Source organism: Cetorhinus maximus, chromosome 5 (assembly GCF_964194155.1).
Source record: "Cetorhinus maximus chromosome 5, sCetMax3.hap1.1, whole genome shotgun sequence".
Taxonomy (NCBI): Eukaryota; Metazoa; Chordata; class Chondrichthyes; order Lamniformes; family Cetorhinidae; genus Cetorhinus; species Cetorhinus maximus.
Genome location: NC_135883.1, coordinates 19,694,846 through 19,721,980, shown reverse-complemented (window position 1 = coordinate 19,721,980; position 27,135 = coordinate 19,694,846). Strand labels below are relative to the sequence as shown.

The 27,135-nt window shown below is 47.5% G+C and overlaps 1 pseudogene; it reads right to left on the bottom strand.

The window, feature by feature from the left end:
• Positions 1–27,135, bottom strand: part of LOC144680437 (structural maintenance of chromosomes protein 6-like) — an 85,535-nt pseudogene that overhangs the window by 42,502 nt on the left and 15,898 nt on the right.

Below are 27,135 nucleotides of genomic sequence, written 5' to 3'. Positions count from 1 at the left end.
GATCGGGTGGTTAAGTGTGAGTAACCCAAGGTGGGGGAGAAAGAGGGAAGACACCAGCTCCACTGGTGGCTCATACCCCTCCTGCTCCCAGCTCATTGATGTTCCAGGACAGGAGCTCAGCCCCTCCAGGCTGAGGAAGAGGCCCAGGCTCCAGGCCCAGGTGCAGCCTTAGACTGGGAGTTGGCCAGAGATTTGGGTTGTTGAGTCACTGCCCTGGGCTGGTTTGGGGTTGAGACAGAGTGGGAAAGGAGAGGGAGAGAGAGAGGGAGAGACACAGAGAGGGAAAGGAGAGAGAAAAAGAAAGAGACACAGACAAAGTGGGAACAGAGAGAGAGAGAATGGGAAAGGAAAACAAGCAAAAAGTTGAGCTGAATTTCAGGAGTGCTGTGATTGAGACACAAAAACTGTGCTACTCCGGGCTTTTTTGGGTGATTTAGTGTTAACTAATTTGAATTTATACAGTTTTTCTGTTATGTGCAGCCATTTCGAATCTTGGAGACCAAGGGGCTTGAGCTCCAGCCTTTGAGCACGTTGAAGGTAATACAGCGACAAGCCCCAGTCAGTGAGGACTTTCTCCATTCCACACACACCATTCGCACCATTTTAGGAGCAGCTCCCAATCCCGCTCGGCAGGCTCAATGAAGCTCAGCCTTATGGTGTAATAAACTTAATGCACCGGACAGGTTTCTTACTTGAAACAGATAACAGGATTTACAGAGCTCTTGTAGAAGCTACATGTTTGAGCCAGGTCCACGACTAGAAAACTTTTCCCCTAAGAGTACTCACACTTAGGGCTGATTCGTCAGTACAATCACGTGACCCCTAAAAGGCGTAGGAAGGGTTTTAACCATAAACACAACACGTGGCAACTGAGATAAAAAGCAAAATACTGCGGGTGCTGGAAATCCAAAACAAAAACAAAAATAGCTGGAACAACTCAGGAGGTCTGACAGCATCTGCGGAGAGGAATACAGTTAACATTTCGAGTCCGTATGACTCTTTATCAGAACTAAGAAATATAGAAATGAGGTGAAATATAAGCTGGTTGAGGGGGATGGGAGAGGTAGAGCTGGATAGAGGGCCAATGATAGGTGGAGGCAAAGAAGAGATTGCCAAAGATGTCATAGACAAAAGGACAGAGGGGTGTTGACAGCGGTGATATTAGCTAAGGAATGTGTTAATGATGACATTAAGGGTAGAAAGCAGGATGAGCAAGGGACAGATAGCCCGAGTGGGGGCGGGGTGGGGGGAAGGGATCGAAATAGGCTAAAAGGTAGAGATAAAACAATGGATGGAAATACACATTTAAAATAATGGTAACTGAGTTCATTTTCTGGCTGCGCTTCTCTAAAACAACACAATTGGTACATTAAGAGATATTTGACGGAGCAAAAGCAAAAATAAAACATGGCTGCTGCAAACAAAGATGAAAAGTTTCTTTAATGAAAAATGGACAAATGATTTTTTTTTTGTGTGGAGGTGAAAGGCAAACCCGTGTGCCTGATTTGTAAAGAAGCGATTTCTGTCATGGGAAAAGTCAACGTAAAAAGACACGACGACACAAAGCACATCAAACATGAAGAATTTCGAGGATGTGTGGGAGCGGACAAAATTAAAGCACTTAAAAATAAAGTGAGCACACAGCAAGCAATTTTCACAAGGCCGAGAAGGGTGATGGACAGTGTTACGCAGGCCAGTCATGTGGGGGGTGAAGTTATCCCAACAAAAGCTTAGGCCTCGTTCAGAAGGAGAGTTGGTAAAGGAGTGCATCGTTGCGACCTCAGTCTTACTGGCTCCAGAGAAAATCAAACTATCTGAGAGTGTGAGCTGATCTCACAGGACCGTGTCAGATTGAATTAATGATATGGCTCAAGACATTGAAAAGTCCCTGAAAGATTCTGTGGCTAATTTCGAGTTTTATTCTCTGGCTATTGACGAGACAACAGACACAGCAAATACAAGCCAACTGGTAATTTTTCTGTGTGGAATCGCAGCAGATTTTGAGATTCGAGAGGACTTGCTTGCTTCACCAAAGGTGAAGATATGTTTGAGAAGGTTACATTGGCAGTATACAGGCTTCGGTTATCATTTGAAAAATTAAGCTGTCTTACGACTGATGGCGCTCCAGCTATGGTTGGATCTCAAAAAGGATTAGTTGCTCTAATCAAGAAAGCCTCTTGACTCTCCTCAACCTTGATCCAAGTAAGTTAATTGTATGTCACTGCATCATTCATCAGGTCTTGGCTTTATGGTTGACTTTATGCAGTGCCTGTCTGAGCTCAATGTTAAATTGCAAGGACCTAACCAGCTTCTTATTTCCCTTCTTTCAAATGTGAAGCCAAATTAAAGCCATGGCAAATGCAACTGAAAAAAAGCAACAAGGTGCATTTTCCTACCCTTCAGAAACAAAACCTGCAACAAGAGTGGAGCGCACCAGGGAGAGTGCAAATTTACTTCTGAAATTTGGTGAGGGATTTCAAGACCTAAAAGTGAAGGAACTGGAATTAAACATTTTGGCCACACCGCTCAATATTGAAGCAGTCAATGTACCTGAAGACCTTCAACATGATGTTATAAAACTGCAAAGCAACATTGAACTTAAGGTTAAATACAATAACCTGCCTCTGCTGGAATTCTACAGAATCCATGTCGGCACCGATGAATTTCCAAACTGGAGGAGACATGCGCTGAAAATTGCATCGCTGTTTGGAACGACATACTGCTGTGAACAGATTTTTTCAAAATTTCTCTCGTAAAGAACCGTTTGCTTGCCAGATTAACAGATGTGAATTTGGAAAGACAGTTGCGAATAGCAACAGCATCAGTGCCAGCAGACATAACAAAGCTCATTAAGGAAAAGCAAACTCAGCCATCACACGAAAGCAGTGGGTGAGTTGAAGGTTTCTGTATTCTTGCTAAAAAAAAGTAAATTGAGCTGGTTTATACGTGTGGCCTGCAACCGATTTTGTTTACGTGTGAGTGGTCCTTAGTAAGAAGAAGGTTTCCCACCCCTGGCATACAGGGCGTGGAGACAAGGGAGGAGAGAGCAATGGAGTCATCTGGCTGGACAGAGGGAGGAGCAGCGCCCTGATGAAGAAGGAGTGGCTGAGGCTTCTGCACATGCTGCTGAACAGCCACAGCGAGCTATCACTGATCAGCGTCTAACTAGACCCAGGGTCTATAGAAACCGCCTTTCATTCCTGAAGATGAATGAGAACCAATGTCGCTGAAGACCGTGCATGTCCAGGGAACTGGTCGTTCAGATCTGCCAGCTGCTGCAGGTTTGGCGCTACGGGGACATGTAGGGCATCCACTGCCAGTGGCCATGAAAGTCACTGCAGTGCTCAATTTTTAAGCCAGTGGCTCCTTCCAAGGCTCCACAAATGATCTATACAGAATCTCACAAGCCTCCACCCACAAATGCATCCAGGAGGCCACGGGCACCATCTTCGCGAAGGCACAAAACTTTGTGCATTTCGCCCGGAATCAAGAAAGCCAGGAAGCAAGAGTGCTGGGATTTGCTTAGATCTCAGGTTTTCCACAGGTGCAGGGTGCTATTGACTGCACTTGCTTGGCGCTCAGATCTCCATGGCAACAAGTGGTCAACTATGTCAACCGCAAGGGCTTCCGCTCGCTGAATGTACAGCTGGTGTGCAACCACCACAAACACATCCTACAGGTCTGCGTACAGTTCCCAGGAAGTGTCCATGACCCCTAGATTCTCAGTAGGTCTCAGATCCCTGATGTCTTCCAGGGTCCACAGAGGCTGCAGGGATGGCTCCTTGGGGACAAGGGCTACCTGCAGAGAACATGGTTGATGACACCTATCCAGCGGTCTCAGGCTGCTACAGGGTGAAGGTATAATCAGGTTCATGCTGCAACTCACACTTTGGTGGAGGAAACCATTGGGATGCTGAAAATGAGGTTCTGGTGCCTGGGCTGATCTGATGGAGCCCTGCAATATAGTCCACAGAGAGTGTCACACATCCTTATCGTCTGCTGCGCCCTTTACAAACTGCAGCTGCAATGGAGAGAGGAATTGGCTGAGGAGGAGATGGAGGAGCTGTATGTCTCCTCCGATGAGGAGGACGTAGATGAGGATGAGGGTGAGGAGGTCCTTGAAGGAGAGGATGATGGCAATGAGGCCATCGCACTGGCCAGACGAGGCAGTGCGCTCAGGAGGCTCTCATAGATGCTAGGTTCATGGAGGATGATGATGACACACAGTGAGGAGACACCATAGATTCTCACATTGCATCTGTGAATGTTTGGATCCAGTCTGGCTGATAGCAGCGCACATACCCTCTTGATAAGGCTCCTGTCATGCAGACGCAGCGGATGCCCTTAGTCCCTACATTCCAGGAGGATGATGACAACATGCATTGAGGATACTCCATAGATCCTCATGTAGCTAATGTGAATGTCTGACTCCTGTCTGGCTGAGGGCAGCTCGCTTGTGTTCTGTGGACAGGATCATATCATGGAGATGCAGCGGGGAAACTTTAACTTCTCCTGATCTCATGGCATCCTTCATGAGCTGAACCCTTCAGGACCACACTGTCACTGGACACAGATGCCGATGGGATAGGGGGCCAAGTGCACTCAAAGCTGCTGAGAGCACACAGAGAGAATGACGGAACTCTGTACTGCTGGACCAGGACATTCTGGCAGCAATGATAAGCCCCAACGAGGTGCAGGGAGGACTGATGTGTCCAGCGACAGTGAAGGTGCACCATCAGTGTGCTGGGAATATTGCACAAAGCACAGGGAAGAGGCCCTGGACTGAGACACCTGCCTTTATCTTGTGCAGGACCAAGGTTTCACATCTGAGTGACATGAACACCGTTCATCAGAACAAGGAGCCATAGGCAAGGAGACATTCTTGGGAGTTTATTTACAACAGTGAATATTATGTACAAGTGATTAACACCCATGCCCAGGATGTGCAACTACATCTTCTTAACCTTCCTAACCCTGCTGCTAAGCCTTGGTGCTCACCCGAAATCCACAGTGGAGGTGGAGGCAGCCTACTGACTGCTACACCCTGTCTGTGATGACTTTGATGGGCGTCCTCTGGAGGGCTGAGTCTTGGAGGGTCCCAGCCTGCGTTTGGGATCCTGCTGTGTGGCAGTGGCACCCTCCTCAGACTGTGGAGCTGAAGCTACTGGGTTCACAGACTGAAGACGGATGGACTCCTCCATCGTGCCTTGCAATATGAGGAGTGCAGCAGACATATCTCCCTGATGTCCCTGAGCTTGCCTTTGCAGCTCCAGCAACTGAGGCATGACCGAGTCCAGAGGCTCATCATCTGACTTGGGCTCAGCAAATTTCTGGCCTCCAGCAGTCCTCTGAATACCGGAGACATGGGAAGTCCCTGCCGCCGCCTGCTGTGGATCAGAGAGTGTGGTATGCTCACCAGATTGTGATCCCGAGGCTACTCTAAAGCTAGGTTCCAGTGAGGTGTGTGTCTCTGCGCTGGTGGAGGATGTGGGTGAGCACTGTGACAGGGCTTCAATGAGGGTGTCATCAGGTTCTTTGCCTGAGGTTTCTTTGGGGCTTGAGTTGAGGACCTGGTTCATGGACTCCCTTGACTGCTTCCCAGGTGTGCCTGGGAAAGCAAGGAGAGGTAAGTATTGCATGGCAGTGGACTGTGGAACAGGGGAACTGACTCACAGCATGGTTGTCTGATGGATGTTGCACTGTTGGATCCTCACTTGGTTGAGCTCCACCGACTTCACCGTCAGCACAGGAATGGTCCAGATCGTCACCGGCCAGCTGGATGACTCTATTTTCAAAGCCCGTGAGGACCTTGATGTCGTGCATTCCTCCACCAGTCTGTGACCTCTCCCTTTTGTTGTGTGCCAGCTTGTCCTGCATGAATACAGATGGAGCGAGTGTAAGCAGGACACCTGCCAAGCCAGATGAGAAGGATGTCTGGCCTGTGTGGGTGGTGAGGACACGATCCAAAGGGCAGATGAAGGTGCGTGTGAGAGAGTGAATGGTGATGTCCCTTGAAATGGCAGTGAATGAGGGCCCTGTGGATGTGTGATGGGTTTGTGGGTGTGTGTGTTGAGAGTGATGAGAAGAGTGACTTACCCTGGGGGAATGGGAGAGATCATTCGACCTCTTTCTGCACTGGGTGTCTGTCCTTTATGCAGGGCATTGGCACTGACCACTGCTGCCACCACCTCCCATGCTGGATTGGTGACCTTGCTGGTCTTCACCCAGAGCAGGGGTAGAAGACAATGCAGTGGCCCTTCACTGTGTCCAGTAGGCCCTCAAGGGAGGCATCGCTAAATCTGAGGGCAGCATGTTTCCTTCCTTTAGCAGCCATCAGCTCACAACAGCTTTCTATCCCTTGAAGAGCACTAGCTCATTGCACGAATGGCCTTTAAACATGGCAGCCAGTTTACTGAAGGCATGAGGTGAAGTTGGGGCAGGAAAATCAGAGGACACCCTGCCAGAGACCCGGTGTGTTTCCTGGGAGTGCATAATGAATGAGGTGGGATTGGGATGATCTGGCATGAAAACCCACCATTGTGGACAATGGGTAAAACATCCTTTTTCCCGTCTGCTACCGCACTTAGTGCAAATCTGGGACAATTCCATCCTAAGTGTTTGAAGATTTCAGCCCATATTATGGTCTCCAGAGAAGTAGTTCTACAAATCCATATTGTCCAGAACTATTAATTCTAAAGCTAATGGTTGGTAAACAGTGGTCAGCGAGTCCCTGAATTTCCAGCAGTGAGTGAGGTTCCTCACCAACATGGCAAACTTAAAATTGGATTGCAGGAGTTTACTTACAGCTAAGGATTGCCAGCCAATAGGAGGGAATAAAAAATCACGTGTATATAGGATGTAATTTTCGAATTCAGTGAGGATAAGAATATATGGCCCTTCACGCATTTCCAAAGATGACAGTACTGGATCCACTGCCCATTATACACCCACTAAATTACCTTTTCCCCTGACTTCATTGGAAAGGAAATCAGGTGGGTTATAAAACGGTCAGCTGACATGCAAATCGTCTCCTTTGATTCCCGACCAAAATTGAAGATCACCCCCATAAGGTGATTTATGTGGAGTTACGGTAACTGACCGGGAAAGTCCCTGAGGAAATTCCTGCCGTCACCCTCCGGTAGTAGCTCGCCACAGCTTCCCCAGATATTTCTGAAATCCAGTTTCACCTTCCTCTGCAAAAACTGAGCCAAAACTCATTAACAATCTCTGCTATTTCTCACTGTAAGCAGAAGATTGCTCTCTTCGTCTCCAAGCAGTCCCATGCCCTCTCTGATTATTCTTTTACTCCTTATGTTCCTGCCATTTCACATCACGTTGACTGTCAATCTTCTTTCATACACCCGCGTCCTTTTTGATTCCCTTCTACACATTTTCTAAAAAATAGCGCTCTTAGCTTTTTTTCTATTTATCATATGGCTTTTGTCAAAACCTCAACAGCTTGCTGCGTCTAATTTTAGTTACCGTTCAGACAGATTTGACAGTAAATCATTAAAGAGTATGTAGAAGACAATAAAGATTTCCTAGATCACTGGCATTTGAAGCGTCGATTGTTTTTGTGAGAAGGAAGGTTTAGAAACAAGTGCCATGACTTTCAACTAATAAAGTGAACACATCAATGTCAAAGCAACGCAATTTTTGAGCTGAACTCAGAAGTATGGAACAATAGAGGGTACAAGGCAATTCAATCTATCAGTCACAGTAACTGCCACCAAGTGATGTGAACACGAGACAGGGTCTAAACTGCACAGCCTCAAAACTTGGGCACAGGGATTGTGGAAACCCTGCCCCTCTGTTCAAAGTGACGCAAGCTTCATGCTGCCCGATCAATATAATGATTGTGACATGCAACCCAGTGCTGAGCCTGCTGCTAAGTGGCTGGACACCTCAGCAGGAGGCCCAAGTTTCATGAACGGTTAGCACCACTTAATGCCAGTCTGCATCTCTTAAAGGGAAGGTGCATCCTGGCTGTAGCAGGGCCTGAAAGTGCTTGAAGAAGCATTCAAGACAGAAATGGCACAACAGGCCAGAGAGCATGCCCCGGGGTTTTCAGATGCTGCGCTGTTGGCCTTGATGCAGGAGGTGGACAGGAGGAGAGAGATACTCTGACCTCAGCCGCCAGAAAGGAGTTCAAACAAGTACTGAGAAGACAGCGGGTTTAGGTAGCCAGAAGGCTGAATGCCAACAGCATAGCCCCAAGGGCCTGGATGCAATGCAAAAAAAAGTTTAATAATCTTACACAAGCGCTCAAGGTCAGTCAATGCTTCATCTATCAAGTGCACCACTAGCCTCACGTACTGTTCCATTCACCACACTCACTCCTTCAGCCTACCAACAGTCAATGTCAACCACAATGCAAGCTTTGCACATTTAGCACTGTTGCAAATGACACATTCATATCTCACAGCTTGCACACATGGTCAGCTGTTCAACTATGGCAGGCAGATTACTCAAACACATTGTACCCACTCATGGATAGACTTGTCTCTTTTTCAGAACAAGGTGGCCATTGATAGATGGCAGTGGCAGTTTCCTGGTTGGGGTGGGAGCGAGGTGGGGGGGGGTGCGGGGTTTGCGGGACAGGATGTTGGGGCAGGCACTGCTGTATGAGCTTCCCCCCATGGACGATACGGGGGAAAATAATTGGAGCGGCTGCCACGGAAGGTGAGGTCAGCGCTGTCACTGAAGCCATCCACAATGACAGCAAGTTCGTACCCAAAGCACCTTCTCAAATTCCACTTCACCCTCATCCCACAATCTGTTCTGAAATACAAAATGCAGATGGTGTAACCATGCACCTCTTGCTATCCCCCTAGTACCCCCTTCCCTCGTTTCAACCCATCCTTAGTGCATTTAGGCTTTCAGGAATCCAGCACGAGCCTCTTGGCCAGCCAGTGGTGCGGGAGTCTGAGAGCTTAGAGGGAGAACAGACTGAGAAGGAAGAAACACCATCACTTGACCTGACACTAACACCATCACCTCTGATGCTTGCACAAACCTTAGAGGTTAGCAAAGAGATGGGATCTGCACATGGTCAGTCACTGGGCATGGGTCAATGTGATGGCTGATAGAGTGCTGATAAAGCAAATCAATGCAGGGTGAACAAAACACACCTGATGCCAAGGTAGTGTGCATTTACTAGCATTATGTATTGGGCATGGTCAAACACCACCTGCAATTTTGGTATATTCACTACTGAGTTGCAGTACCCACAAAGCCACGTGCGTGCAGTCGGTGTCACCCTGCACCATGGAGAATCCCGCTCTCCTGCACTCTTCCAGGTTCTCTCTGTCTAGAGTGAAGACAATGAAATCTCCTCTCCTGGTGCCATCTTTTCCTGCAAGAGAGAGAGAAGAGTGTATGTGAGTGTGGTGCAATCTGTTTGAGTGATGTGGCAGTCATGGTTGAATACCTGGCACAGATGTATGCAAGATGTGAGGATTGCAGCAGTGCTGCATGCGTGAGGCTGAGGTGAAGCTATCAATGTGAGTTAGAAGTCCTGATAGGTAGAGATCGTTGGTAGGTATAGGATCCGGATGCGGATGTGGCGCATTTATCAGTGTGTTCGGCATGTTGTGCAGTTGATGTGATACAGCAAATGAAGATGCATTCAGTGACCTTGGCCAGTCCTGTGAGGTTATTGAACTTCTTGTGGCACTGCATTCAGTTCCGCTGGGCTTGAATCCTGATGTTGATCTCCATGGCTATCAGGTCCCACTGAGAGTTTCTGAGTTTCTCCAGAGGGCATCCTGACCACCATGGATAAAACCCATATCTCCCCCTCAGCCAAGGTCTACAGTCCAGCATAGGAAAACCTTAAAGCCCGAACTTTTCCACATTGTGCCATTATTACATCTTCTTTCACGTCAGAAGGAGCTCCTCAACGACTTCCACTACCTGTCCAGTCACAATGCACCTCCCTTTAAGAGGTGCTGGCTGACTTTAATTGTAGTGCAAGCTAACTTAAAGGAGAGAATTTTCCCCCCATCGAGGGAGTTGTGCGAGGGTGGGCGGGGGCGGGCGCAGACCCGATCGGCGCCCCCGATTGGGTCCATGCCGCCATTTTACGTGGGCGAGCCAATTAAGGCCCGCCCAGCATGACGTGCACCCGGAAGTGCTGTGCGCACCCTGTGCGGGCAGTGGGAGGGGGTTCCCTGAGGTGGACCCTGTGTGCCTGCCGAGCTGAAAATCTAAATGATGCGCGGTGACATCGGGACACACGCCCGACATCACCCCATGTCATTTTACGCTTCGGTGTGTAGGCCCCGCCCCCACCCCTGCTCGCTTAGCCGAAAATTCTCCCCAAAATGTTGCTCACCTCTCACAACTTTTTTCCCCACTGCTAAGGCGTTCAACCACCCTTGCTACTTAACGGGTAGCAAAAGCTGAGGTGCTGCCTCCAATGGGTGTGGGTGAGTCCCACATCATGACTCTGCACCCATCTTCTGGGGCTCTCCAATTCAGCTCCTGACATTTCAAATCACAACTATGCGTTATTGAGAAAGGAACGGCTGCACACAAGTTTAATGGTGGGTTTCACAAACACTAATTTCTGGACTTCAGTTTACAATATACTGGATCTTTAATGCTTGCAGTATAGTTATTACAGGAGCTAATCAAAGGCAAATCAATTATTCTATGACTGGGTTTAGATAACTGTAGGTTATAAATTACTGACACTCACCTAAAGGGCCAACAGGTTTCTTCCAGAAATGGCCTTGCTTATGTGCTTCCCCTATTGCAGGGAGTAACACTGGCATGTTCTCATCAAAACCTTTTAGCCAGTCCATTCTACTGGCCTCCAGTTCATTCAGCTGCCTCTTCCTGGACTCAACAACATTCTTCATGGTTTGTTCTTCACGCTTGTAGGTATTTAACAGTTAACACTACGACTATTGTAGGAAACAAACTCTATATTTTTTGAAGAGGATTCTACATTTTAAAGTCCCTGCTCACTTAAAAGAAAATCAGAATTTGCCATGCAAGGTTCTGTTTATACTATAGCCTAAAATTAATGTCTGAAACATTATGACTAGTATGCAAACTCTTAACACATTTAATTGATGCCTCTCTTTGTTTACTATTTGAAATATGTTGACCTGATTATTTTAAAGGCATTAGAATCTATCTTAAAATAGCAGACAAAGGAATGTTACATAAATAAGCACGTCAAACACTGGTGAGTTTTTATCACAAATACTAACATCCAGGCAAAGTTTAGATTTAAAATAGCTGCTTGAGTTCCGGTTTTAACTTGGGATGAAAGGTCAACTTGGGGCCTGAGGAGGGAATGGCAGCCTCTACTCAACTCACCAAAGAGTGGCCCAGGCCATTTTAACTCATGAGAATTAAGAAATGGAAACAGGAGTAGGCCATTTGGCCCCTCTAGCCTCCTCCACCATTCAATAAGATCATGGCTGATCTTCTACCTCAACTCCACCTTCCCACACTATCCCCATATCCTTAATTCTCTTAGCACCCCAACATCCAACCACCACTGGCTTGAATATACTCAACGACTGAATGTCCAGGGTTCTCTGGGCTACAGAATTCCAAAGGTTTACAATTTACCCTGTCAACTCTGTTAAGAATTTTATATTTTTTAAGGTCACCTCACATTCTTCTAAACTCCTGGTATAATGTAGGCCTAATCTACTTAATCTCTCTTCATAGGATAATCCCCTCATCCCAGGAGCCAGTCTAGTGAACCTTTGTCGCACTCCCTCAAGGGTTAAGTATGTCCTTCCTTAGTTAAGGTGATCACAACTGCACACAGTACTTCAGGTGTAGCCTCAGCAATGCCATGTACAATTATACTTCTTTATTCTTATACTCCAATCCAATGTTCCCCCGTTAGTTGAGCAATGTCAGTTTGCTGTACTGAGTGGTCCCTTTAAGATTATTGCTCGACCAGGCAAGCATGCATCTTAAAGGGAACATTGCTTGAGCACAGTCTGATTGTTTCCTACATGGCACATTCCCGATTGTTGCATGGCCATGCAGTTTAGAGGATACATTGTTCCAATCCGTTTGTAACAAAAACTACCATTTGCCTGCCTAATTGCTTGCTATGCCTGTATGTTAACTCTCGCCAATTCAAGTAAAAGGATATACAAGTTCCTCTGAATGCAAACATTTCCCAGCCTCTCGCCATTCAAAAATATGCTCATTTTTAAATTTTTTCCTATCATACTAGATAAATTCACAGTTTGCCACATTATAATTGTTGTGTTATTATAATGATATAATGCCTTGGGTTTATTCACTGTACAAGACACAAGGCACCAATCGCTCATAATGGATTGGGTAAACGCTTTGTGGGTTCATTTATTAAGACTAGACAATGAGAACAGTTATACATAGGTATAGGCTCTACTCAAAACAAAAGTGAAATTAACACTGAATCACGTGACAAATTTCCTTCTAGTGATGTCATGCTGCTATCCCTTAAAGGCATATTATAACAGTATTCCATCTCCCGTGTTCTTGCCAACACATTCAACCTCCTTATATCCTTTTGCAGCCTCCTTGCATCCTCCTCACTGCTACTTTCCCATCTAACATTTTATCATCAGCAACCTTAGATATGCTGCACTCAATCCCCTAAGTCATTGAGATGTTTGTAAATATCTGAGGCCCAAGTACTGATCCTCGTAGTATCCAACTAGTTCCAGCTAACCAATCTGAAAATATCCCATTTATCCCGACTTTCTGTTTTCTGCTCATCAACCAATGCTCAACCCATGTTATAATCTAAATCACATGATTCCTAATTTTATGTATAACCTCTTGTGTGGCACCCTTACTGAATGTTTGTTTGTCTTCTGAAAATCCAAACATACTGGAACCACTGGTTCCCGTTTATCCATTTTACTACTTATAGCCTCATAAATCCTTTTTGCTTAATCATAATAGTCCCTAATAATTGATTCTAGCATTTTGCCTAGTCTCCATTTAACATTGCCCCATTTAACATTGTTTTGCTTTAATATTCGCCAGTTAACCGGGTCTGTATTCTCGTTTTAACACCATTCCCTGCCAGTCTGGCGTAGGAACTATGTAACCCAACCAGCGCCATTTTTCCGCAGCCTCTCAATTTTAAATCACTCTCGCCATTTATCTCCAGAGCCCTCGCTCACAGCGAGAGTTCAGGACAAGGAAAACAGTGAGCGGGAGGATTGAAAGAAAAACATGGATTATAACAGCGCCAGCACAGCACTTCTGCACCACCAGGACCTGCACCTTCACAACCCTGGAGCTCCGGCTTTGGATTGGACCTGGGTCTTCAACGGGAACACAGGTTCAGGAGAGGTAAGCGGAGAGTGGGAGAGTTGGGGGAGCAGGGGGTTTGGCGAGAGCAAGGATCGGTGAGAGGGTAAGTCAGGGGGCAGGAGAGGTCGCAGGTTGAAGGGTCCGCAGTGACCAGGAGGATCAGAGACTGGGATGTGTGGTGAGTGGGAGGCTCGGGGAGCAGGATTGGCGGTGAGCGGGAAGTACAGTGAGTAGAAATTTACCATATTTCTTTTATTCTTTAATTTACTTTGTTTTAAAACTAATTTAATTTATCATTAGCAATATATAGTATTTCACCTTACAGGGTATAATGTTTTAACTTTTTTTCTGATGAGGAAAGCTCCTCCAGAGCCTAACTACAGCCTTTACATTGGTTTTAATGGGAAAATAGCGATTCACTTAAACTTGTTTCACTTAAAGTCGCGATTTTTAGGAACGCAACTCCAACTTTAAGTGAGGGACTTACTGTGGTGATGTTAGACTAACTGGCCTAAGAGTTCCACATTTTCTCTTTCCCTCCTTTCTTAAATAGCTGGTCCCGTTACCATGGTTCAGTCTCAGTGCCCACCTGAAGCTGGCAGAAATGATGTAGAGGCTGTCAGACAGGAGTGGGATGAACACAGCAGGTAGCAGCCGCAGGGGACCCACAGCAAGGGTCACCAGAATAAAGGTGAACGGATGGTGGAGGGGCGCCCAAGCATGATTGAGGTAGGTGGTGAAGCCCGGGGCAGGAGAGATGCAAGGGTGTGAGGCCCAGAGCAGCCGGGAGGGAATTCTCAGCCCTCTTCGCGGCCTGCTGCTCCTTGGTGCTCAGTGTGGCTAGTGAGGCTGGCCTGGACCATGTCATCAAGGCCGAGCAATTCCCTTCTCAAAGTGCCAAAAGAGGGCGAGGAATGATTCCTGCATCTAAAGACAGAGGCTACTGGACCGCACGAAATTGATCCCTGGGCCTCATATAAAAATGTTCAGCGGGTAGATTTTCAGGCCATTCGTGTCATCCCAATGGTTCAAGGCAGCCCAGTTCCTAGTAAAGATTCTTAAACAGGTGCTAGGCCCAGCATTAGCATATGGAAGGTTGTACGTCCCAGATGCCTGAAAAATGGTCTGACCAATTCTGTGTTTCATGTGTCTTTGGGGTGCAGGATATTGCATTCTGAAATTTGTCCGAATTATGCCTGTTTTACAGGTAGAAAGCTGCTTGGGATGTGATTTGTAAGGAATGTTTATTACACAGCTCAGGAATGAAAATCATTAGGTGGAGAGGCAGCAGATACATGGAGGGCACTCAGGCCCCCTCCCACAACTCTTTTCTCGGTACATCGATGACTGTTTCGGTGTCGCTTCATGCTCTCGTCTGGACCTGGAAAAAATTATCAATTTTGCTTCCAATTTCCACCCCTCCATCACCTTCACATGGTCCATCTCCAACATTTCCCTTTCCTTCCTTGACCTCTCTGTCTCCATTTCTGGTGATAGACTGTCCACCATTATTCATTACAAGCCTACCGACTCCCACAGCTACCTCGACTACAGCTCCTCACACCCTGCTTCCTGTAAGGACTCCATCCCATTCTCTCAGTTTCTTTGCCTCCGTTGCATCTGTTCTGATTATGCCACTTTCCAAAACAGCATTTCTGATATGTCTTCCTTCTTCCGTAACCGAGGTTTCCCACCCACGGCGGTTGACAGGGCCCTCAACCTTGTCCAATCCATCTCCAATGCCTCTGCCCTCACACCATCCCCTCCCTCCCAGAACCATGATAGAGTCCCTCTTGTCCTCACTTTTCACCCCACCAGCCTCCGCATTCAAAGGATCATCCTCCGCCATTTCCGCCAACTCCAGCATGATGCCACCACCAAACACATCTTCCCTTCACCCCTCCTGGCGGCATTCCGTAGGGATCGTTCCCTCCGGGACACCCTGGTCCACTCCTCCATCACCCCCAACACCTCAAACCCCTTCCCATGGCACCTTCCCATGCAATTGCAGAAGGTGCAACACCTGCCCCTTTATCTCCTCCCTCCTTACTGACCAAGGGCCCAAACACTCCTTTCAGGTGAAGCAGCATTTCACTTGCACCTCCTTCAATTTGGTCTACTGCATCCACTGCTCCTAATGTGGTTTCCTCTACACCGGGGAGACCAAACACCTCCAGTCTAACCACAAGCATGACCCAGACCTCCTGGTCACTAGCCATTTCAACACACCACCCTGTTTTCATGCCTATATGTGCATCCTTAGCCTGTTGCAATGCTTCAGTGAAGCCCAACACAAATTGGAGGAATAGCACCTCATCTTCCGACTAGGCACTTTACAGTCTTCTGGACTTAACATTTGAGTTCAACAACTTCAGTCCATGAACTCTCTCCTCCATCCTCACCCCCTTTTTTTAATCCCCTTTTCTCTACATTCATTTTTATTTTTTATCCATTATTTTTATTTTTATTCATCTATCCATGGTTTTATCCCCTTTTAACCCCCCTTCTATCCCATTTTCTATCCTTTTTTCCCCCACCACTGCCCCTTCCCCCTACTCTATCGCCTACAGGACCATCTGTTACTTGTTCCATGTTGTTCTTTCATACAATGCTATCCTTGTTCTGCTATTATCACATTCTGCTTTCTTACCTTTATGCCACTATTAACACCTTTTTTAGCACTAACCACTACCACTAACACTCCCTTCGTCCTTTAGTTGATGGCAACTTTGTCATTCCCCCCTTTGCCTCTACCTATCGCTGGCCTTCTATCCAGCTCCACCGGCCCCACCCCCCCCCACCCCCTTAAACAGTATAAATTTCATCACATTTCTACTTCTCTTCAGCTCTGAAGAAGAGTCATACGGACTCGAAACGTTAACTCTGTTTCTCTCTCCACAGGTGTTGCTAGGCCAGCTGAGTTTTTCCAGCATTTTCTGTTTTTGAGACAGAATGCACATGATGGACAATGGAACTAAAATCTCTGATGCTCGAACAGGTTGTATTTCTGGTTGGCAGATGTCTGTTGGGGATAAAATGAATCACACTATTGATAACATGAAATATTTAAATTGTTAATATTTTCAAAAGCCTCAGGCCCGGATTGTCCACTCCCTTTGGTGGCGGGTGTAATGATGGGTGAGTGGACAATATGGTGAGAAGGCCCAAAATCGGTCTTAAGCCGTTGTGAAACCAGTTTGTGATTGTACGCTCCGCCCATCAATGGCGGGTCACGTCTCCCACCATCCAACATCGGGAACTTAATTTTAATGCATTCCGCATGACAGAATCAATCCCCAACGTCAAATTTACCTCCCACGTCAGCGTGACTTCAGAATAGCATGATTTACAACTGCATTTAAAAGGCGTGCATCTGGCGAGCTGAACTTCAAGGGGAACACCGGAGATGAGTACACACAACTTCGTGCAACGCTCACGAGGATCGCCCATAGAGCATCAAGGAAGAGGCATCGCGTATTCGGGGATGCACAGGCATTCAGTGCAGTGCTGGAACAAGGGCTCCAGTGCGGGTGGGACTGGGTTGGGGGGGTGGTGAGGCAGCACAGACTGATGTAAGTACACAAGCCCATGACACAGGGGGAGGAGGGTGAGGGAAGCGGCCATGCTCTTGGAAAATCTTGTCAAAAGTGAGCATTCTTCTGCAGCTGAGGCTGCTCAGCAGCAGCTCCATTGCCGTGCTTGGAGTCGGGCCTCTGAAGCTTTTCTGCCCACTCAAGTAACACAAAGGGCAGCATTTTCCCGTCGGTGAGCTCGCTCACAGAGCTCGCTCGCCAACACGTAAAATGACATGCGGTGATGCCGGGCGGGCGTCCCAACATCACCGCGCGTCATTCAGATATTCAGCTCGGCGGGCGCACAGCCAAGTCGGCCTCAGGGAGATCACTGCGCTCTCTCGTGCGCATGCGTGAAAGAGCGCAGGGAACCAGTCAGGGAATCCCCCCCCACCACCACCTGCACAGGGAGCACTTCCGGGCACGCATCACGATGGGTGGGCCTTAATTGGCCCACCCACGTAAAATGGCGGTGCGGACCCTATCGGGGGCGCCGATCGGGTTCGCATTCGCTCCTGCCCGCCCCCGCACAACCCCCCCCCGCCACCAACGGGGGGAAATTTCTGGCCAAAAGCATGAATGTGCTACCAAATGCTTCAGAACTTTTCACACTTGGGCACAGACTACAAATTAATGTGTGTTTTAGGGGGCAGCAGAGCAATTGGCCAACTGGGCAAGTTGGTACAATCCCCTTGCGAAAGGTGGCCATGGCGCACCCACCAGTAGAGGAGCTCACAGCCCCTTGCAATGTCTTTATTAAGGTTCGGACCAGTATCCCTCATGGTTCAAGCTAACAGTGCAGCCTTGCAGTGTGGGTTAGGAGAATGACTGCTCTGAGCTGAGAGCACAGCATGCAGTCCAGTGGGCAAAGCTGTCGCCAATTGGTCATGTGGAGTGGGACGGAGATGGGTGGGGTTTCGGACAGCCATGAAGCCCCCTACACACTGGCCATCCAAGTTGGGGGCAGCACTCTAGTATCTTAAACTTAAATAAAGGCAACTATGTGGGGATGAAAGCTGAGCTAGCTGAAGTGAACTGGGAAACTAGGCTAGAGGATAGATTAATAGAGAAGTAGTGGCAGACATTTAAGGGGTTTCAGAGTATTCAGAATAAGTACATTCCTACTATAAGGGAAAATTCTAAGGAGAGGACCCCCATCCGTGGTTAACTAGGGATGTTAAGGAAAGCATCAAACTTAAGGAAAAAGCATACAACTCCGCAAAGATGAGTGGCAGGACAGATGATTGGACAGAATATAAAGAACGGCATAGAATGACTGAAAGGTTAATCAGGAGAAAGAAATTAGAGTATGATAGGAAGCTAGCTAGAAATGTAAAAACAGATAGCAAGAATTTTTAAAGGTATTTAAAAAGGAAAAGAGTAAGTAAAGTGAGTGTTGGTCTTCTAGAGAGTGACAGTGGGAAGTTAATAGTAGATAATAAGGAAATAGCAGAAGAAATTAACAAATATTTTGCTCCTGTGTTCACTATAGAGGATAAAAAACATTCCAGTAATAGCTGCAAATCAGGAGGTGAACAGGAGAAAGGAACTTGGTGAAATTGAAATCACTAGGGAAATGATACTGAGCAAATTGATATAGCTGCAGGCTGGCAAGTCTCCGGGTCCTGATGGGCTACATCCTAGGGTTTCAAAAGAGATGGCTAATGAGGTAGTCGATGTGCTAGTGTTAATTTTCCAAAATTCCCAAGGTTCTGGAAAGGTTCCATCAGATTGGAAAGTAGCAAATACAACCCTTCTATTCAAGAAGGGAGAGAGGCAGAAAACAGGAAACTATAGGCCAGTTGGCTTGACGTCTGTCGTGGGGAAGCTATTAGAATCAATCATTAAGGAGATTAAAAGTGGGCACTTAGGAGGGCTCAAGTCAATTGGGAAGAGTCAACCTGGTCTTGTGGTAGGAAGATCATGTTTAACCAATTTACTGGAGTTTTTTGAGGGAATAACATAAAGGGGACCCTGTAGACATACTGTACTTGGATTTCCAGAAGGCATTTGATAAGGTGCCACATCAAAGATTATTATGGAAAATAAAAGTGCATGGTGTAGTGGGTAACATATTAGCATGGATAGAAGATTGGCTGGCTGGTAGGAAGCAGGGAGTATGCATAAATGAGTCTTTTTTTGATTGGCAGGATGCGACGAGTGAATCCCACAGGGTCTGTACTTTTTATGATTTACATCAATGACTTGGATGAGGGGAGTGAAGACATGGTAGCTAAATTTTCAGATGACACAAAGATAGGTAGGAAAGTATGTTGCGAAGAGGATATGAGGAGGCTGCACATGGATATAGATAGGTTGAGTGAATGGGCAAAGATCTGGCAAATGGAGTTTAATGTAGGAAAATGTGAAGTTGTTCACTTTGGCAGGGAGAACAAAAAAGCAAAGCATTACTTAAATGGAGAACAGCTGCATAATTCTGAGGTGCAGAGGGATCTAGGTGTTCTAGTACGAGTCATAAAAAGTTAGTATGCAAATACAGCAAGTAAGTAAGAAGGCTAATGGAATGCTATCCTTTATTATGAGAGGGATTGAACATAAAAGTAAGGATGTTATGCTTCAGTTATACAGGGCACTGGTGAGACTGCACCTCGAATACTGTGTGCAGTTTTGGTCTCCTTATTTAAGGAAGGATGTAAAAGCACTGGATGCAGTTCAAAGGAGGTTTACTAGGTTGATACCTGGAATGACTAGGTTGTCTTATGAGGAAAGGTTGTACAGACTGGGCTTGTTTCCACTGGAGTTTAGAAGACAGAGGGCTGATTTGATTGAAGTATACAAGATCCTGAACGGCCTTGACAAGGTGGATGTCGAAAGGATATCTCCTCTTATAGGTGAGTCCAGAATAGGGGGCACTGTTTTAAAATTAGGGGTCACCATTTTGAGGTTGCCAGAGTTGAGGAGGATTTTTTTCTCTGAGGGTTGTGCGACTTTGGAACTCTCTGCCTCAGAAGGCGGTGGATGTGGGGCCATTGAATATTTTTAAGGCGGAGGTAGATAGATTTTTGTTAGACAAGGGAATCAAAGGTTATCAGGGTTAGATGGGAATGTGGAAATCGAAACACAAGAGGATCAGCCATGATCTTATTAAAGGATGGAGAAGGCTCGAGGGGCTGAATGGTCTACTCTTGTTTCTAGTTCTTACGTTCTTATGTTCTCTCCAGCATGCGTGAAGGAACCTTGAGACTTAACCAAGAGAGGCCCTTAGGACAAATATGCTAACCCACAAGTCTCTCTCTTTGATCCTGCAGGAGGAGAACATCAGGATCATGGAGCATGGTGATCTAGCGGTATGCCTCATGGCTTGGAAGGAGAAGAGAAGGAGAAGTGTGCAACAGAGGTGCCTGGCTCACCAATGGGAGGAGCACCACCCTGAAGATGAAGATGCTGCAGGGCCTCCTTTGCACACAGCTGAAGATCCACAGCGAGACATCGCTTGTAGGTGTCTCGCTGGACCCAGGGTTTTTCGATGGTACTTGTCATTTCTGCAGGTGACTGAGGATTATTGCCGCCAAAGACTGCACATGTCTAGGGAACTGGTTGCTCACATATGCCACCTGTTGCAGGACTTGGCATCATGGGGTCATGGAGGGCATCTACTGCTTGTGGCCGTGAAGGTACCATGATGCTCAATCTTAACGCCAGTGGCTCCTTTTAGGGCTCCACAGGTGACCTGTGTGAGATCTCGAAAGCTTCCATTTACAAATGTATCCAGGAGGTCATGGACGCCATCTTCACAAAGGCGCAGAGCTTTGAGCATTTCAACCAGGATCAGTCAATCCAGGAAGCAAGAGCACTAGGATTTGCAGAAATCTCTGGTTTCCCACAGGTGCAGGGTGCCATTAACTGCCCTCAAGTGGTGCTTAGATCTCCATGGTGACAACCAGTCAACTGCGTCAACCACAAGGGCTTCCACTGGCTGAATGTTCAGCTGGTCTGCGACCACCACAATCACATCCTGCAGGTCTGCACACTATTCCCAGGGAGCGGACACAACTCCTACATCCTTAGCTGGTCTCAGGTCCCTGACATCTTCCAGGGTCCACAGAGGCTGCAGGGATGGCTCCTCGGAGACAACGGTTACCCACAGAGGATGTGGCTGATGACACCCGTGTGGCAGCCTCAGACTGCAGCAGAGCTGCAATGTAAAGAGGCTCTTGCTGCAACCTGGACTTTGGTGGAGCAAACAATAGTCATATTAAAAATGAGGTTCCAGTGCCTTGACAGATCTGGTGGTTCACTGCAATACAGCGCACCGGGGGTGTTGTGCATCATCGTCGCTTGCTGCACACTACGCAACCTGGCGCTGCAACGGGGGGAGGAGCTGGCTGAGGAGGAGATGGGAGAGCTGCATGTCTCCTCCGATGAGGAGGACGTCGGTGGGGGTGAGGGTGATGAGGTCCTCGAAGTCGACGATGCCTGCGATGAGGCCACCACACTGGCCAGATGAGGCAGGGGCGTTCAGGAGGCCCTCATAGCTGCAAGATTTGTGGAGGGTGACAACGAGATGCAGTGAGGACAGTCTTGACATCCTCACCTTGCATCTGTGAATGTTTGACTCCTGTGTGCCTGATTCAGCACACGTACCCTCAGTGCTCAGTCTCATGTCATGCTGACCCAGCGGAGGTCATAATAGTCTTCAGATTCCAGGAGGATGATGACAACATGCAGTGAAGATACTCCATAGATTTTCACATAGCCTCTGTCAATGTTTTTATTTTATTCATTCACGGGATGTGGGCTTCACTGGCTGGGCTAGCATTTATTGCCCATCCCTAGTTGCCCTTGAGAAGGTGGTGATGAGCTGCCTTCTTGAACTGCTGCAGTCAATGTGGTGTAAGCACACCCACAGTACTGTTAGGGAGGGAGTTCCAGGATTTTGACCCATCGACAGTGAAGAAACGGTGATATATTTCCAAGTCAGGATGATGAATGACTTGGAGGGGAACCTCCAGGTGGTGGTCTTCCCATCTATCTGCTGCCCTTGTCCTAGATGGTAGTGGTTGTGCATTTGGAAGGTGCTGTCGAAGGAGCCTTGGTGAATTCCTGCAGTGTATCTTGTAGATGGTACACACTGCTGCTACTGTGCGTCGGTGGTGGAGGGAGTGAATGTTTGTGGATGTGGTGCCAATCAAGCGGGCTGCTTTGTCCTGGACGGTGTTCAGTTTCTTGAGTGTTGTGGGAGCTGCACTCATCCAGGCAAGTGGAGAGTATGTCACCACACGTCTGGTTTGTGCCTTGCAGATGGTGGACAGGCTTTGGGGAGTCAGGAGGTGAATTACTCACCACATGATTCCTAGCCTCTGACCCGCTTGATTGGCACAACATCCACAAACATTCACTCCCATCACCACCAACGCACAGTAGCAGCAGTGTGTACCATCTACAAGATGCACTGCAGGAATTCACCAAGGCTTCTTAGGCAGCACTTTCCAAACCCATGACCACCACTTCCTGCTCTTGTAGCCACAGTATTTATATAGCTAGTCCAGTTCAGTTTCTGGTCAATGGTAACCGTCAGGATGTTGATGGAGGGGGATTCAGTGGTGGTAACGCCAATTAAAATCTAGGAGCGATAGTTGGATTCTCTCTTGTTGGAAATGGTCATTGCCTGACACTTGTGTGGCGCAAATGTTACTTGCCACTTGTCAGCCCAAGTCTGGGTATTGTCCAGGTCTTGCTGCATTTGGACATGGACTGTTTCAGTACCTGAGGAGTCATGAACAGTGCTGAACATTATGCAATCATCAGCAAACATCCTCACTTCTGACCTGACAATGGAAGGAAGTTCATTGATGAAGCAGCTGAAGATGGTTGGGCCTAGGACACTACCCTCAGGAACTCCTGCAGTGATGTCCTGGACCTGAGATGATTGACCTCCAACAACCACAACCATCTTCCTTTGTGCTAGGTATGACTCCCACCCAGCGGAGAGTTTTCCCCCTGATTCCCATTGGCTCCAATTTTGCTAGGGCCCTTTGATGCCACACTCGGTCAAAAGCTGCCTTGATGTCAAGGACAGTCACTCTCACCACACCTCAAGAGCTCAGCTCTTTTGTCCATATTTGAACTAAGGCTGTAATGAGGTTAGGAGCTGAGTGGCCCTGGTGGAACCCAAACTGGGCATCAGTGAGCTGGTTATTGCTAAGCAAGTGCTGCTTGATAGCACTGTTGATGACCCCTTCAATTACTTTACTGATGTTCGAGAGTAGACTAATGGGGCGGTAATTGGCCAGGTAGGATTTGTCCTGTTTTTCCACATAGCCGGGTAGGTGCCAGTGTTGTAGCTGTACTGGAACAGCTTGGCTAGAGGCATGGCAAGTTCTGGAGCACAAATCTTCAGTACTATTGCTGGAATATTATCAGTGCCCATAGCCTTTGCTATCCAGTGCCTTCAGCCGTTTCTTGATATCATGTGGAGTGAATCGAATTGGCTGAAGACTGGCATCTGTGATGCTGGGGACCTCCAGAGGTGGCCGAGATGGATCATCCACTTGACACTTCTGGCTGAAGATTGATGTGAAAGCTTCAGCCTTATCTCTTGCACTGTTGTACTGGGCTCCCTCATCATTGAGGATGGGGATATTTGTGGAGCCTCCTCCTCCAGCGAGTTGTTTAATTGTCCACCACCATTCCCGACTGGATGTGGCAGGACTGCAGAGCTTAGATCTGATCCGTTGGTTGTGGGATCGCTTAGCTCTGTCTATCACTTGCTGCTCATGCTGTTTGGTATGCAAGTAGTCCTGTGTTATAGCTTCACCTGGTTGACAGCTCATTTTTAGGTACGCCTGGTGCTGCTTCTGGCATGCCCTCCTGCACTCTTCATTGAACCAGGGTTGATCCCCTGGCTTGATGGTAACGGTAGAGTGGGGGATATGCCAGGCCATGAGGTTACAGATTGTGTTCGAGTACAATTCTGCTGCTGCTGATGGTCCACAGCGCCTTATGGATGCCCAGTGTTGAGTTGCTAAATCTGTTCTAAACCTATCACATTTAGCACGGTGGTAGTGCCACACAACATGATCCTCAATGTGAAGGCAGGACTTCATCTCCACAAGGACTATGCAGTGGTCACTCCTACCGATACTGTCATGGACAGATGCATCTGTGGCAAGGTCAAGTATGTTTTTCCCTCTTGTTGGTTCTCTCACCACCTGCCGCAGACCCAGTCTAACAGCTATGTCATTTAATGGTGCTACTGAGACACTCTTGGTGATGGACATTGAAGTACCCCACCCAGAGTACATTCTGTGTCCTTGCCACCCTCAGTGCTTCTTCCAAGTGAAGTTCAGATGGAGGAGCTCTCCATGAGCGAGGGCAGTACGAGTCAATCAGCAGGAGGTTTCCTTTCCCATGTTTGGCCTGATGCCATGAGACTTCATGGGGTCAGGAACTGATGTTGAGGACTCCCAGGGCAACTCCCTCCCAACTGTATACCACTGTGCCGCCACCTCTGCTGGGTCAGGACATACCCAGGGATGTGTGGAGTCTGGAAATCTGTATTATTTATAAGGTATGATTCTGTGAGTATGACTATGTTAGGCTGTTGCTTGACTAGACTGAGACAGCTCTCCCAATTTTGGCACTAGCCCCCAGATGTTAGTAAGGAGGACTTTGCAGGTTCGTCAGGTTTGCGATTGCTGTTGTCATTTCTGCTGCCTAGGTCAATGCCAGGTGGTCCATCCAGTTTCATTCCTTTTTTGTTTGTGACTTTGTCGCAGTTTGTTACTGCTGAATGACTTGCTAGGCCATATTTCAGATGGCATTTAAGAGTCAATGGTTTGGAGTCCCAGGCAAGGACAACAGATCCCCCTTCCCTAATTAGTGAACCCGATGGGTTTTTACAACAATCAACAATGGTTTCATGGTCATCACCAGACTTTTAATTCCAGATTTTTTTATTGAATTCACATTCCACCATCTGCCGTGGTGAGATTCGAACCCAGGCCCCCGGAGCATAACCCTGGGTCTCTGGATTATTAGTCCAGTGACAATACCACTACGCCATCACCTCCCCCTCTGTGATTGTGTGACTCCTTTGTGGCTGAGGGCAACTCGCTTGCTCCCTCTGATCAGGGTCATATCATGGAGACGCAGCTGTGAAACTTTAAATGTTCCTGATCCTTTGGCAGCCTTCAGCCCCTGCGCCCTTCAGAAGCACACCATCACCCACCGGACACAGATGCCGAAGAGATGGAGGGTGGGTGGGGGCATCCCCACCTCAAAGGTGCTGAGAGCACACAGAGAATGACGGAACCCTGTGGTTCCTGCCCACGACATTCTGGCAGCAATGACCAGCACCATTGATGTGCAGGTGATGTGATGACATAGTAATGTGTCCAGTGAGTGTGAAGCTGGACCATTACTTTGCTCTGGTTACACACTGCAGATGGAAGAGGCCCTGGACTGAGACACCTGCCTTTATCTTGTGCAGGAACCAAGGTTTCACATCTGAGTGACACGAACACTGCTGATCAGAACAAGGAGCCATAGGCAAGGAAACATTCTTTGGAGTTTATTTACAATACTGACCATTATGTACAAGTGATTACCACCCATGTCCAAGCTGTGCAACTACATCTTCTTAACCTTCCTGACCCTGCCAATACATTTTGGTGCTCCCCTGACTTCTGCGGTGGAGGTAGAGGTGGAGGCAGCCTGCTGACTGCTACACCCTGTCTGTGATGAGCTTGGCAGGCGTCCTCTGGAGGGCCGAGACCTGGATGTCCAGCATTCCAGCACCACCCCCCACAGCCCCCGGTCTGGGACCTCTCCCGTTGGTTGTGTGTGATCTTGTCCTGCATAAAGACAGATTCAAAGAGTGTGAGCAAGGCACATGCCAGGCCAAATGAAAAGGATGCCAGGCGCGTGTGTGTGTGTGTGTGCTGACTGGAGCTGTGTACGGGATGAGGAGGCAGTCTCCAGAGGAGTTGAGGCCAGATGGAGATGTGGGGGGTGTGTGTGAGAGTGAGGGGTGATGTCCCTTGAGCTGCCAATGAGTGAGATGCCTGTGATTGTGTGATGGCCTTGTGAGTGTGTGAGTTGAGAGTGATGAGATGGCTGACTTACCCTAGCAGCATGGATGAGGCCATTCATCCATTTTCTGCACTGGATGGCTGACCTCGTGTGCAGCATTGGCACTGACCACCTCTGCCACCACCTCCCAAGCCGGAATGTTGAGACTGATGGGCGTCCTGCCACCAGAGCTGGGGTAGAAGATTTCGTGGCGGGCCTCCACAGCGTTCAAAAGGTGTCCCAGGGGCGCATCGCTGAATCGGAGGCTGCACTCTTCTTGGCTTTTGGAGCCATGTCTTCACTGGAGCAGTGAAGATGAGCAAGCTTGAAGATTGTGCATTGAAAATGCAGGGCTTGGCTATAATCAGACCACATTTACCTTCTCCATCCACAACCTGCTGTATGTCAGCAACCAATCTGCTTCTCTCATGTTCCTTTTGGGCTGTAACTTAAAACCTAATCATCTTCATCCTGAACTTTATTTTTTTAATTTTTTTAAAGAAAATCATGCTTTGCTTTCTGATAATTCTAAGCTGCGCAAGATCAAGAATGAACATCAAGCTGCCTGTTAGTAAAAAAGGACAGTTGATCATTTATGACATACTACTTAGCAGGAAAGGGATGGTTATGGCACAAAAATCTGCCATTGTGGCTGGCAGGTAAAACATCTTTTTTCACACCCACTGCTGCACTTAGTGCAAATCTGGGATTATTCCACTCAAAGACCTCACCTGGCACTCGCCTTCAGTACGTTGTCTGATGCAGAGGATGCACCCAGTGGCCAGAGCATGGAACTGCAGGTAGATCCCAACCTCATGCACTCTTAATAGGGAATTGCATGGAGTTTCAGCCCTTATGTACCTCAAAACTGTGATACCTACAGATATCACAGGCAGTTACAAATGTAACAGGAGGTGGACACAGCTTATCGGGAAATCTCACATGGAATATTGACAGGTGAGAATACACTTCCAAAAGGTACTCGATACATCGCTGCACAACAGACTTGTGAGAAAAGTTATTGCTCATGGAATAAAAGGGGCATTAGCAACATGGATACAAACTTGGCTAAAATTAGGAAACAGCGAGTAAAGCTTAATGGATGTTTTTCGGGCTGGAGGAAGGTTTGTAGTGAAGTTCCCCAGGGAACATATTGGGACCGTTGCTTTTCCTGAAATATATTAATGTTCTAGGTCTTGATGTGCAGGGGATATTTCAAAGCTTGTGGATGATACAAAAC